Source organism: Octodon degus, unplaced genomic scaffold (assembly GCF_000260255.1).
Source record: "Octodon degus isolate 3935 unplaced genomic scaffold, OctDeg1.0 scaffold00163, whole genome shotgun sequence".
Classification (NCBI taxonomy): Eukaryota; Metazoa; Chordata; class Mammalia; order Rodentia; family Octodontidae; genus Octodon; species Octodon degus.
Genome location: NW_004524739.1, coordinates 2,866,521 through 2,880,049, shown reverse-complemented (window position 1 = coordinate 2,880,049; position 13,529 = coordinate 2,866,521). Strand labels below are relative to the sequence as shown.

At 37.4% G+C, this 13,529-nt stretch overlaps 1 protein-coding gene across 4 annotated transcripts in view; it reads right to left on the bottom strand.

Annotated features, from left to right (window-relative positions):
- The window catches only part of Epb41 (erythrocyte membrane protein band 4.1), a 251,748-nt gene that overhangs the window by 215,461 nt on the left and 22,758 nt on the right, over positions 1–13,529 (bottom strand). The gene's annotated exons all lie outside the window — the stretch shown is intronic.

Sequence of the window (13,529 nt, the reverse complement as noted above, 5' to 3'; positions counted from 1 at the left end):
CTAAGCTTGTTCTAAGTAGGTGCTTTAGACCACTGAGCTATCTCACGGGCCCTGTAAAAATAATTCTTAATCAAAGATTATTTTCCCCCATATGCAGATTTATTAAAGGAAAAGGAAATTAATGTTTATTGAGTATGTGACAGGCACACTGCACACAGGCTTTGTTTATCACTATGTAACTGTCCGTATTATCACTTTACAGATAAGAAAATAGGTAAAGTACTAGCGCAGGATCACAATTATTCAGAGATCATTGGCTTTGGCCTGCTGTCATTCTCCACTCTGCTCATGAAAATAGCGAAAAAACAAAGGCACAGTGATAAAGAATGTCAGTTTTTCTCATACTAATTTTTTTTTTTTTTTTTGCGGAACCAGGGATTGAACTCAGATCCCTGCGTTTGCCAGTCAAGTGCTTATTCTACTGAGCCATCTTCCCGGTCCCTCTAGAACGTCAGTTTTGAAGCCAATTTTCATTTGGTAATTGTGTAACTTAGGACAAGTTACTTAACTTTAAACCTGTTATTAAAATACAAAATAGTTACTACTACCTACTCCAAAGAGCTCTGGTAAGGCTTACACTTGGAAATCATAATAACTAACATTTATCTGATGCCAGGCACAGCTCTGAATACTTCCTGTATCTGACTTAATCATCATAACCTTCAATGGTATAGAAATATCCTGATATTACAGAATGAGTATGCTAATGTACAGGAGTTAGGTAACTTGCACAAGGTCATTAAAGAGTGACATATCTAGAATATATATATATATATATATATATATATATAGAATTTATAGCCAGGCATTCTAGCACTTGAGATCAAAGTGTTTAACACCTATGCCATATCTATAAGCACAAAGTCTGATTCATCAATAAGCATTTGTATTGTCATTTTACCTGGCACATATAGTCAGAGGCACTCAATAAATAGTGGCTAAAATGTGCTGAACCACGTAGAAAAGCCAGAATTGCAATCCAGGTTTTACTCTGCTTTGTCCATTACTACACAGCTTTATGTGACACACAGCCTCTATTACTAAGTTTTTGTGCACATGCCCAATCATTTCTACTAATACTAGATCATTTAATTCCTTTAGGGATCATGTTTTCTACATTTGTGATAACATACACCCACAGGGTACTTGTTATGGATAATCAATAAAAAAAAAAATTAAACAAATGATTATGCCATTCCTTCACTCAAAGTCCTAAGAACTGTCTCAGAATAAAATGCAAAGTCATTAACAGCCAACAAGACACTACATGACCTGCTCCTTCTTCTAAATACATCTCTAGACTCTACTCCTACCATTTTTTGCTAGATCATTTTGACTCACCACACCAGGTACTTAATGTCTCTAAAATACACCAAACATACTTAACCTCTGTACATGTTATTATTCTCCCTAAAACACTAGCCCCCCAAACATCCAATGGCTCACTGTCTTACCACATTCAAGATTCTGCTCAGATGTCACACTGTTAGAAACGTTCTCTCTAGTTACTTACCTAAAATATCCTATCTTATCTTTGTCCCCTTATTGTTTTCCCGGTCCTCACTAAAATCTGATGTCATGTTTTATTCCTTACTTGTATATTTAATGTCCACGCCCACTAAACTGTAAGCTCCACAAGAACAGAAACTCCTATTTTATTCAGTGATATGTCCCAAAGTACTTAGATAGGTGCCTGGTAAAAAGTAGACAACAATTAAATATTTGTTAAATGAAAACACGACAGATGTGGTAGTTATCTGTTGCTGTACAGCAAGTTACTACCCCAAACAACATTTATCATCCCAGTTTCTGTGGTTTAGAAATCCAGCCATGGCCTGCTAGGTGCTGTTGGCTCAGGGTCTCTCATGAAGTTGTAGTCATCACCAGGTCTGCATTCATCTTTTTTGTACCAGGATTCGAACTCAGGGCCTCATGCTTGCCTCTGAGCTACATCTCCAATCTTTTATTTTATTTTATTTTAAAATCTTTTATTTATTTACTCATTTGGTACAGGGTCTTGCTACACAGCTAGGACCTGGAGTGATCCTTCTGTCTCAGCCTCCCCAGCGATAGGATTACAGGAGTGTGACACCATGCCCAGTTTCCAGGGCTGGCATGGCATGCAGTACTGGAAGTTATACTTGAGACCTTGAGCTTGCCAGGCAGGCGCTTAGACCACTGAGCTATCTCCCCAGCCCTATGTCCTCAATTTGAATTCATCTTAAGGCTCAACTCTGCCTGCAGAATCTGTTTCCATGGTCTCCAAAGAGCCACTTACAAACTCACTGGCAGACACTGGTTTCTCATCAAGTGGACCTCTCCACAGACTGCCTAAAAGTTCTCAAAATATGGCAGGTGCTGACCCAAGGGAAAGAGAGAAAGCCACAGAACACCCAAGAAAGAACTACTGCCCTGTGTAACCTAATCTTACAAGTATCAGCCCACTGTTTGGTATTCCATTCATGATACGTGAGTCACTAGATCTGGCCCATACTCCAGGGTAGTGGCTCATACAAGGGCATGAATACTAGGAATCAGATCATTGGTGGCAGTCTAAAAGAATGAACTACAGTAAGAACAATAAAATTAAGAAACAAAACCAAAGACTTGCCCTTTGGCCACCTGATATAAATTTAGCAATGCCATCATTCACACTAATGCTAGCTGTTTCAATCTTATAAAATGTCATAGAAAATATATGAACTTGGGGCCAGGGAAGATGGCTCAGTGGAGTAAGTGCTTCCCTGGCAAGCGCAAGAGCCTGAGTTCAATCCCCAGTTCCACGAAAAAAAAAAAAAGAAAAGAAAAGAAAATATATGAACTACTAAACATTTTTGGTTATTACAACAAGAAAGGATTATTCAGTGAAATACCATTTGGAGGAAATAATAATAATAATCAAGTAAACTGTGCTAAGTAGGTTCATACTGACCTTTTCTATTTAATTATATAGGCACTGTCTTTAGGGGATGGCTGACAATAAAATATTAGCTTCTTTATATTAGAATTAAAGATATCAATAAAAATTCAAAGATTACTTAATAAATTACAGGAAATAACAATCTACTATTAAGAAATTAAGGTTTCTGGGTGTGGTGGCACAAGCCTATAAGCCTAGCACTCTGAAGGCTGAAGAAACAAGATCACTGTGCACAGTGAATTCAAGGCCAGTTTGGGCTACGCAGTAGGTTCTGAACTACATAGCAAAACCCTGTATCAAAAATGATAAATAATAATAATATATACCTAATGAGAAAAAGAACATGACCAGAAAAAAAATTACCATAGCAGAGCATAAATCAAATGCCAATACAGTCTTTATTATGATTATGTTATCCTGCTCAATAAAATATAACCCTATAGCCTAATTTTACAAATGAGTGAGAAAAAAAGGACAAATACAATACATAAGATATACCAAGAATCTTAATTTATAATACAGTAATAGCTAGGTATGATGGCACATGCCTGTAATCCCAACATTCAGGAGGCAGGAGGGTCTCACTATGTAGTTGAGGCTGGTATTAAATTCATTATGTAGCTCAGGCTGGTCTCAAACTAACAGTGATCTCCTGCCTTAGCCTCCAGAGTGCTGGGATATAGGTGTGTGCCACCACGCCTACCCATATTATTTTTTTTTTAAATTTATTTGTTTGTTTATTTATTTATTTACTTTGTTTGTGTGTGGCCAGCTCAGCCCACCAGGGGGGCGGGGCTGGCTGGTATGTGGTGCTGGGGGATTGAACCGCGGTCCCTGTGCTTTGCTTAGCTTAGCTTGTTCTAAGTAGGTGCTTTAGACCACTGAGCCATCTCACCAGCCCGACCCATATTATTTTTAAGAGCTGATTCATTTACAATCCCCAAGGATCAATGTATGTTAAAACCAACGGGAGACAGTAAAGGGGAATAGGGTATTTATTAATGCCAAAGTATCACCACAAATACTGAAAATGTATCTTTACCACAGAGAAAATCTGATTACCTTTAACTAGGTAATCACAATTAGCATCACTAATTGTGAGACAGTTTGACATTATGAACTTACTGATGTGGTATCAAATGAAAAACAACATCATCTTGAAGTACTCTTGCCAAAAAAATGTTTAGCCTGAGTCTAATCAAACCTATAAAAGTACCTTACAATTTACAGGAAACAAAGCAAAGACAGGAAAAAATTAAACAAAACTTTGAGAGAACAATCAGGCAAATCCAGAATAGAACATTCTACCAGACAACTGGCAGCAGAACTCATCAAACTTAATGACAAAAAAAAACAAAACAAAACAAAAAAAACCCTTAATGACAATCAGGGAGATAAATACTTTTCCAGATGATAAGAAATGAAAAAGAGATAGAGGCCAGGGAGATGGCTCAGTAAAATAAACGCTTCCCTGGCAAGCGCAAGGGCCTAAGTTCAATCCCTGGTTCCGCCAAAAAAAAAAAAAAGAAAAACAAATGAAAGAGGTAACCAATATATAAACAACAACAACAAAAATCTAACTGGGGAAACCTGAATATGGATTGGATATTGGTTGATATTAGGAAATAATATTAATATTCTTAAGTATAAAAATGGTTTGTGATTATGAAGAATAATAATTGTATTCTTAGGAGATGCATACTGAAGTGTGTTAAATGTCATGACACCTACAACATACTTTCTAAGAAAACAGCATACACACACAAAGAGAAAGAAAAAGTAATCCAAAACAGAGTCAAAATTATAACCCATCTCTTAAATTCTAATTATCCTGGAAATTCACGTTCTCACTAACACCACAGTAATAGTCCCCATAAGTCTAGCAAAAGTACTAAACAATACAGTATCTGTATTTGAGGGGACAGTAAGTGCAATAAAAGATATATTAGTCCTCTACCTTTTAGAAGCTGGGAAGCTAATTGAGGAATATCAGTTTTATGTGATAATATAGGTATATAATGATGCAAACGTTTGGAAGATATTACTATAACTTAAGAAAATAAAGTATCTCAAAATATTTTTTCCCTAACAAGCTTTTTATTCTTGGACCCTTCTCCTTAAGTACCTCTCCTTTATCTACTTGGTAATAAATGACTGATTATTTTCTACCTAACAAAATTATCTGAAGACTATATAGCCATAAAATGCAAGTTTTGCCTGTTTGAAATACAGGCAAAATACATAATTTTAAAAATAAAATACTATTTACATTTCCACTGGAAAAGTCACTAATACACTCTGTGAATTATCTTGCCTCCCAAAGCTATTGTGTTATTTCAAGTGTTGAGGGTGGTAGAAAGCTTTAAGATTTAAAAATAACCTAACAAAGAGATCATTCCAACACCAGATGGTAAGAAATTACTCTAAAGACATATGTGTGGGAGGATACATATACAATATCATAAGACACTATGTAAAAGGTTTAAAGAATTATGTAACACCACCAAGATTGGCAGGACTCAGCAGGTAGTAAGTAAGCAACAGCATCAATTCTCTGAATCATTAAAAAAAGAGAAAAGGGCAAGAAACATCAAGTGGGTGGCAGAAAAGAAAGAAAGAAAAAAGCCTTTACTTTAAACTGCTTTCCATGAGTCCTATTGCTTGCTGAAATGGTTGGCAGATAAAATTTGAGGGCTTAAATCCCTGGAGCCCTTGACAGTTCTGCCAGTGTCCATATGGCCAAAATCTGGGGGGTAGAGAGGGATGGATTTCAACAATCTGTATCAAGTGTATTATCAAGGTGAAACATTCCTCACTTGAATATACATAGGATTTCAACCTAGCAAATTAAAATACAGGTTTGACATGTAAATTAAAATAACATTTCTTGAGACTGGATGTGGTGGTGCACACCTATAACCTCAGCACTTGAGAGGCTGAAAACAGGAGAATCACTACAAGTCCGATCTACATAGTGAGACCCTATAGACCCTGTACTAAATACATAAAGAAATAAAATGACATTTATTTTAAAAATAAAAATAAAATAGCACTTCTTTGTAAGATGATAAATAAAATAGCACTTCTTTGTAAGATGATGTACCCAAGAACATACCATTAAGACCTTGTATTAAAATAATTCCAATAGGATTATTTCAGAACTTATATAAGCACTAACAGCTGAACATCAATCACAAGCTTTTACATGGTACAATACACTTACAGAGTAGCAAAAAGTTATTTCTAATACACTTGTGGGTTAGTTTTAAATTTAATCAATTCAAAATAACCCTATGGATCCCAGAAGCATTTTTTTTTTTTTTTTTTTGAGACATGATCTTGCTATGTAGTTTGGGCTGGTCATGGACTCCCCAGGCTGGCCTCGAACCCTGCCTTACCCTTCCCAGGGCTGAGATTACAGACATGCACCACCACACCCGACACCCTTATGCTTTAATATAATTATATTACTGAGAGCTTCTTAAAATTTTTTTGTTTTTGTTTTTTGGGAGTTTTTTGCTACAGGGTCTCGCTACACAGTTCAGACTTGTATTGATCCTCCTGCCTCAGCCTCCCCTGCACTCAGATTACAGGCTGTACCACCACACCCAGTTTCAGTGGCCAGCATGGCAAGCAGTACTGGGGATCGAACTCGGGTCCTTGAATGTGGGAAGCAGGCACTTAGACTGTCAAGCTATCTCCTTAGCCCACTTGAAAGTTTTATATCATAACTTTTATGAGCTAATGCAGACATAATCGGGGCCAGGCAGATGGCTCATGCCAGGGCCTTGCCTGAAAAGTGCAAGGGCCTGAGTTCAATCCCTGGTTCTGCAAACAAACAAACAAACAAACAATGCAGACATGATCATAATATAATGAATGAAATGTAAAATGAAAGAAAAAAGGAAAGGTGAAATGATTACAAATAAATATATAATGCATGGATAAAAGTTTCTGATTGAATATTAATATACCAAAACTCTACTCTTTTGTATTACAAGTCAGACAGATAAAAGACCTAGTAGAAGCTGATTTACATTAGGTAATTTTTGTGGAGGATGGAAGACAGGAAGAAATGGGTTACATTTATAAATCACAATAAACTACTGAGACATATATCATATCCTATTTTATTTCTACCTATTACTAAAAAGAAATTTCTTACCCCTATTAATAGAATTAAATAACAGAACTACTGACAAATATTGAACATATAATTATGATATACTAATAGAATATCTACTGCTTAACCGAATTTATCAATATAAACTGTCATATCACCTACCCATTCCATCAATCTTGCCCCATCCTCTTTGCTAACATTATTTTAACCCTACCTGAGCTTCACTTCACATAACTCAGAAATAATATTAATCTCTAAAAATAGAAATAGTGCTAGAGTCAAGAATGATAGGAGAGGCTGGACAAATAGCTCAGCAGATTAAAGCACTTGCAAGCAGACACAGGGGCCGGTTCAATCCCCAGGCCTGCTCTGCGGGCCCCACCCCCAGGGCCTGGCAGTTGAGACTGGGCGTGGTTACATGCGCCTGTAATCCCAATTTTTGGTTTTTGTTGTTGTTGTTGTTGGAACCGGGGTTTGAACTCAGGCCCTAGTGCTTGCCAGGGAAGCACTTATTCCACTGAGCCATCTCCCCGACACTAATTCCAGCTCTTAAGGAGGCTGTAAACAGGCAGATCACTAGGAGTCCAATCTACACAGTGAGACCCTGTAGAACCTTTCCTAAAATACAAAAAAAAAAAAGAATGATAGGAGAGAGCTTATATTGAGTGGAAGTGACCCAAAGAATCCCTTAACAATGGAAGAGGAAAAGTAATACTTTACTTTTACAATAAGCAAGCACATTTAATCTGTATAGATTATCTTGGAGATAATAAAAAGTGGAAAAAGGAGCTGGTCATCATAAATGTAAAAATAAAATAAACATGATGCCAGAATTTCTATTTACAAAGGGTTTCAAGGGATAATAACCAGTAAAGAGAGTCATAATATGCTGGACTTGGAAAGCACACACCTATAATCCCACCACTGGGAGGCTGAAGCATGAGGGTTACCATGTGTCAAATTGAGGCCAGCCTGGGCATAGCGACTCAAGGCCAGTCGACACTACCCTGTCTCAAAAAAATACCAAAGAGGGGGAAAGGAAAAATATTTATACATCAAGCTGCCAGTTTCTTTATTCAAATTCTATGATTACTTTGAGTGACTTCAGGGCTGATGAAGATTAAGGGGTATTAAAATCCCTTGAAGCCATTCCTAGAATTATATTGACCACTCATGGTTTGCTCCTTTTCTCCAAAATTCAAAGAGCTATGCAATTTATTTTAAAACACTTGAAGGGCTGGTGAGATGGCTCAGAGGTCTAAAGCACCTACTTAGAACAAGCTAAGCTAAGCAAAGCACAGGGACCGCGGTTCAATCCCCCAGCACCACATGCTAGCCAGCCCCGCCCCCTGGTGGGCTGAGCTGGCCACACACACACACAAACACACACACACACACACACATAAATAAAAAATAAAAAATAAAAAATAAACACTTGAAAGCAGGTACAATGCCCTTTATTAGCAAAATAAGATAGTCTTTCATCATCTGAATCAGATTCTCCCACTAAATATGCCTAATTCCTAAATGTCACTGAGATATTGACGTCTAAGTGAGATCAGCACTCAACATAAAATATCCGTTCTCCTTTCTAATGCCTGTATTTCTGGTACCCCCTCATCGCTACAGTTTTTCCTTTATCCTTCTCACTGTGTACTCATTAAGCAGCAGCAGCACAGTAAACCAAAACGATAATTTAACCCAGGGTGTACATCAGAATATTTCTTATACTGTATTTTACTGAACACACCATGAACCTACTTATAAAAAAAGACACCAGTTACATACTAAGAAACATAAATGAACAAAGAGAAATACATATATTTGGTATTTGGCTCTCTACCTAAAAAACATATATTCAATGAAGAATTATCTCCCAGTAACTATGAATTCCTTGTAAATAAGACCTATAACTGATCAATACAGTGACCCCTTATTAAGTTGTTTTTGGAAGCTTTAAGACAAAAAGCAAAATTGTTCATAAAAAGTGGTTAGAATTATTATTGTTTAGCTCACAAAAGTATTTCATGTCCAAGCAATCAAGTTTAAAAAAAAAAAGAAAAAAGAAAAAAAAAAAACCTCCTTTGGGTTAGCAAAGACCAGTCACTGAGTCTCTTGGAAAAATGCCCTGGCAGCACTGCCTATGCTGACCTGCTTTTTAGATAACAAGGAAATAGACTATAAACTAAAATGTATGCTATCCTTCACTTCAGACTAAGGCCCTGATGGCCACTGACTGGTGTTTTAAAGTAATGAAATAAAATCACCAGTGGTAAATTGGATTTGAATATTCAAAACCAATAAGAGCAAACTTTATCACTAACATCAAACTTATAGACCACTATCCAAATGTGGTGGTGCATGCCTATAACCCCAGACCTTGGGAGTCTAAGGCAGGAAGAATGCGGTGAATGTGAGCCAGCCTAAGTTATATAGTGAGTTCAGGAGTAACCTGGAATACATAGTGATACCCAGTCCCAATCAATCAATCAATCAATATTATAGACTACTACTTTGACAGGAGGTTTGGAAATTAAAGCTCAGCCTGGACAATTCAGTGACTTAATGATAACCCATTACCAAAAAAAAAAAAAAAAAAAAAACCATAAACTTACAAACTACATATTTTAGATCACAATCTGATGGCAATTATATCAAAGTACCTATAGATCTGAATTCAAGAATCATGTGGTTTTTAGGGAATATTCCTGACAAATTTAATTCCATAGTATTCTTAGGAATAGGAGAAAGAAAATCTAAAAAAAAATCTTCAGCACAGTACCTCTCATAACATGAGTTTGTTTAAAAGTAAAATGAAGGGTCAGCCAGATAGCTCAGCGGACTACAGTGCCTGCTTAGGTAGAGTGCAGCAGCCAGGGTTCGATCCCCAGCATCCCATGCCAGCTCTGTCCCCAGGGTTTGCTGAGCCAGCAATTAAGACTGGGTGTTGCGGCACGCACCTGTAATCCCAGCACTTGGAAGGGTGGAAACAGGAGAATCACTACTAGAGTCTGATCTACATAGTAAGACCTTGTAGACCCTGTACCGAATGCATTAAAAAAAAAAAAGTAAAATGATAGGAGGCCGGTGATATAACTCAGCAGCATAAGCACATGCCTGGCAAGCCTAAGGTTCTGAGTTCGATCCCTGGTACCAAAAAAATAGAAATTAAATTAAATTCACTTAAGGTGATAAACTAAGGACACGATGGAAGGTAAGTTATTTCAATTAATTTATGAAATTGTTCAACTCAAGGTGTACACAAGAAAAGATCACACTAGTAAAAACTTTAAATGTGGGGCACAAAGCCAACATAACAGAAAAAAATACATAGGTAACATCTCAACAAAACACAACTTGTCTTTTAGTGGAAGATTCATTTCAAATCATTCGGTAGTTTAGATAATGCTTAGAAGTGTCTAAGGAAAAAAAGTTGTAAGATGAAGCTACTTTTAAAGATAAAATGAAGAAGACTTGTACATTTTGTTATAAAATATATTTTATATATTGAGAATAAGTACTTTTCTTTCTCTCACTATATTACACAGGCTAGCTGTTAAATTCATGGTCTCACACATTCCTCCTAACTCAGCAATTGCTGTCTCAGTGAACCCCAGCCCAGGGACAGAGCCGGATTGGCACACTGGGGATCGAATCCTGGCCGCTGGACTCTGCCTAAGCAGGCGCTTTAGTCTGCTGAGCTATCTGGCTGGCTCTTCATTTTACTTTTAAACAAATTAAAGTTATGAGAGGTACTGTGCTGGGGACTACAGTACATGCTATTTCGCCCAGCCAAGATAAATCTACTTCAAAATACATTTAGCTGGACATTGTGGCATACACCTATAATCCCAGGCAGGAGGGTCATAAATGCAAGGCCACCCTGGGCAATGGTGCATCTCATGAAATAAAAGGGTTGCATATGTACTGAAGTGATAGAATGTTGACTAGGGTGCACAAGGCCTTGGGGAACAAATAGGTATTTTTGTTCTCCCCGTACTAAGGGATATGTTTGTTTCCTATGTCTACCACTTGAACACAACATATACAATCTGTATCCTCAACAAACATTAAGAGGCTAGGTATAGGGGTGCATATGTGTAATCCCAGCACTCTGGAAACTGAAGCCAGAGGATCACTGTGAGTTCGAGGCCAGCCTGGGATACCCAGAGTTCAAGGCCAGCCTAAACTGCAAATTGAAACCCTGTGTCAAAAAAAGCCAAAAAGAGGACCAGCCAGATAGCTCAGCAGGGTTTGATCCCCAGCTTCATGTGCCAGCCCCGCCCCTGGGGCATGCTGAGATGGCAATTGAGACTGGGCATGGAGGCATGCGCCTGTAAAACCCATTGCTTGGGAGGCCGAAAACAGGAGAATCACTACAAGTCCTATCTACAGGGTGAGACCCTGTAGGCCCTGTAGTAAATACATTTAAAAAAAAAAAAAAAAAAAAAAAAAGCCAAAAAGAATATACTGGCCTTTAGTCCACAGAAAGAGAAAAGATACAAAAAGCAAGCAAAGATCTATGCAAAAGATAAAGACTTTCTTCTATTAGTTTGGTCTATTTCCAAACAGTTTTCAAGTGCTAACAGACAAATGGTAAACGTTTTAGCTCTCCATAGAATGAAAACCTAAAGGTTTTCTTATTCTAGTACTACACCCACTGATGAGACATTTAGGACTTAAATTCTTGTAACAAACACCAGTTACAGGGGCTGGGGAGATGGCTCAGTATAATAAGCGCTTTCCTGGCAAGCAAGGGTCTGAGTTCAATCCCCGGTTCTGCAACAAACAAACAAACAAAAAAAAAAAAAAAAAACCACCAATTACAGAAAACTCAACTGGTTAGCCCTACTAGTGAAGCTCAAAGAAAACTCAAAACAAAAACCTATTGACTTTTTTTTTTTTTTTTTTTTTTTGTCTTTTTGAGACAGGGTCTCACTACGTAGTCAACTTCTTTCTAAAGAGATCACTTTTCCCCACACTTCAAATTACTATATGAAATATACTTAAGGTAAGAACTGAAAACACTCAGGAAAATATACACATGTCACCTATTGCTAGAACTGATGGTGCACACCTGTAATCTCAGCACTTTGGAGGCTGAGGCAGGGGGATCACTGGAAGCTCAAGATCAGCCTGAAGCTATAAATTGAGCTCAAGGCCAGCCTGAACTGCATAGTGACACCATGTCTCTCTCAAAGACAGAAAAGGACCAGCCAAATAAATTAAAGTGCCTGCTTAGACAGACACAGGGGCTGGGATTTGATCCCTGCACTGTGGTACTGGCCCCACCCCCCGGGGCATGCTGAGATGGCAATTGAGACTGGGGAGGTAGCTCACACCTGTAATCTCAGCTCTTGTAAGGCTGAACACAGGCAGATGACTACGAGCCCGATCTACATAGTGAGACCCTGTAGACCATGTAGACCCTTACTAAACTACAAAAAAGAAAAAAAAAGTCATTAAAAAAGGAAGAAAACGTACATTTGGCCATAATGTCAAGAATTTACATATAAAATGCAAGGTCCTGAGTTCAATCCCCGGTACCAAGAAAAAAAAAATTAATGTTAAATATTTGGTATAAAGTGGCATGACACTGAAAGAACTTGGGATGAGGCCTAAAGATTTAAAACATGTATTGTTTTTAGCCTGAATTCAATTATACAGAGAAAAAAGGGATGGTTTTGTTAATAAAAGAGCCCTCAGAAGGTTAAGATGCTGAACTTGGATCCAATGATGAGTTTACTTTTAATAGTGACCAAGATACACTGTTCTCCTTCCCCCAAGGATATAAATAACACCCTACTTTTACCTTAATTATAAGCTTCTTGGAGTAAGCACTTCGATTCTAAGACAATCTGATATTCAGCTATTCCTTTTTGGGGGTGCTGGGCATTCAACCAAGGGCAGTGTGCTTTACCACTAAGTTACATCACCATTCTTAGTTATTTTTTAATCTGTCACTTAATGAATGAGTCCTCAGTGCCAGGTATTCCATTATGTACTCCATATGGAATATGTAAGTAACACCCCAAGAAACTCATGTGTTAACCCAAAACTTTTACATTTGGCAAAGAATTCACTGTCAATTTACAGAACAGGAAAACAAGAGAGTTATCAAGTTTTCTTTAAAACAGGTAATCACACACTAACAAAATTGGGGTGAGAGGAATCACATTAAAGATATGTGTATCTTCCTTGATTAAAAGGATCAAATCAACTAAAAATGTTGCCAGAACTAAGAATACAGAAAACAGTAATGAGCAACGGTGTACAGTGTATCCTGAAGAGGGTATAAATCTATATAAGATCTAAGACACAAGACAACCTTTTTTTTTTTTTTCTTTTCGTAATTTTTCCTAAAAACAGAAGGGACAAAATAGCAGCTGTGAAATTAGACTACTAAAAAAAGCTCTGCATCTCTTAAAAAAGGAGGGGGGAATACCTCCTAATCAGCCAACACATGCCTAAAAAACGACTGCTGCA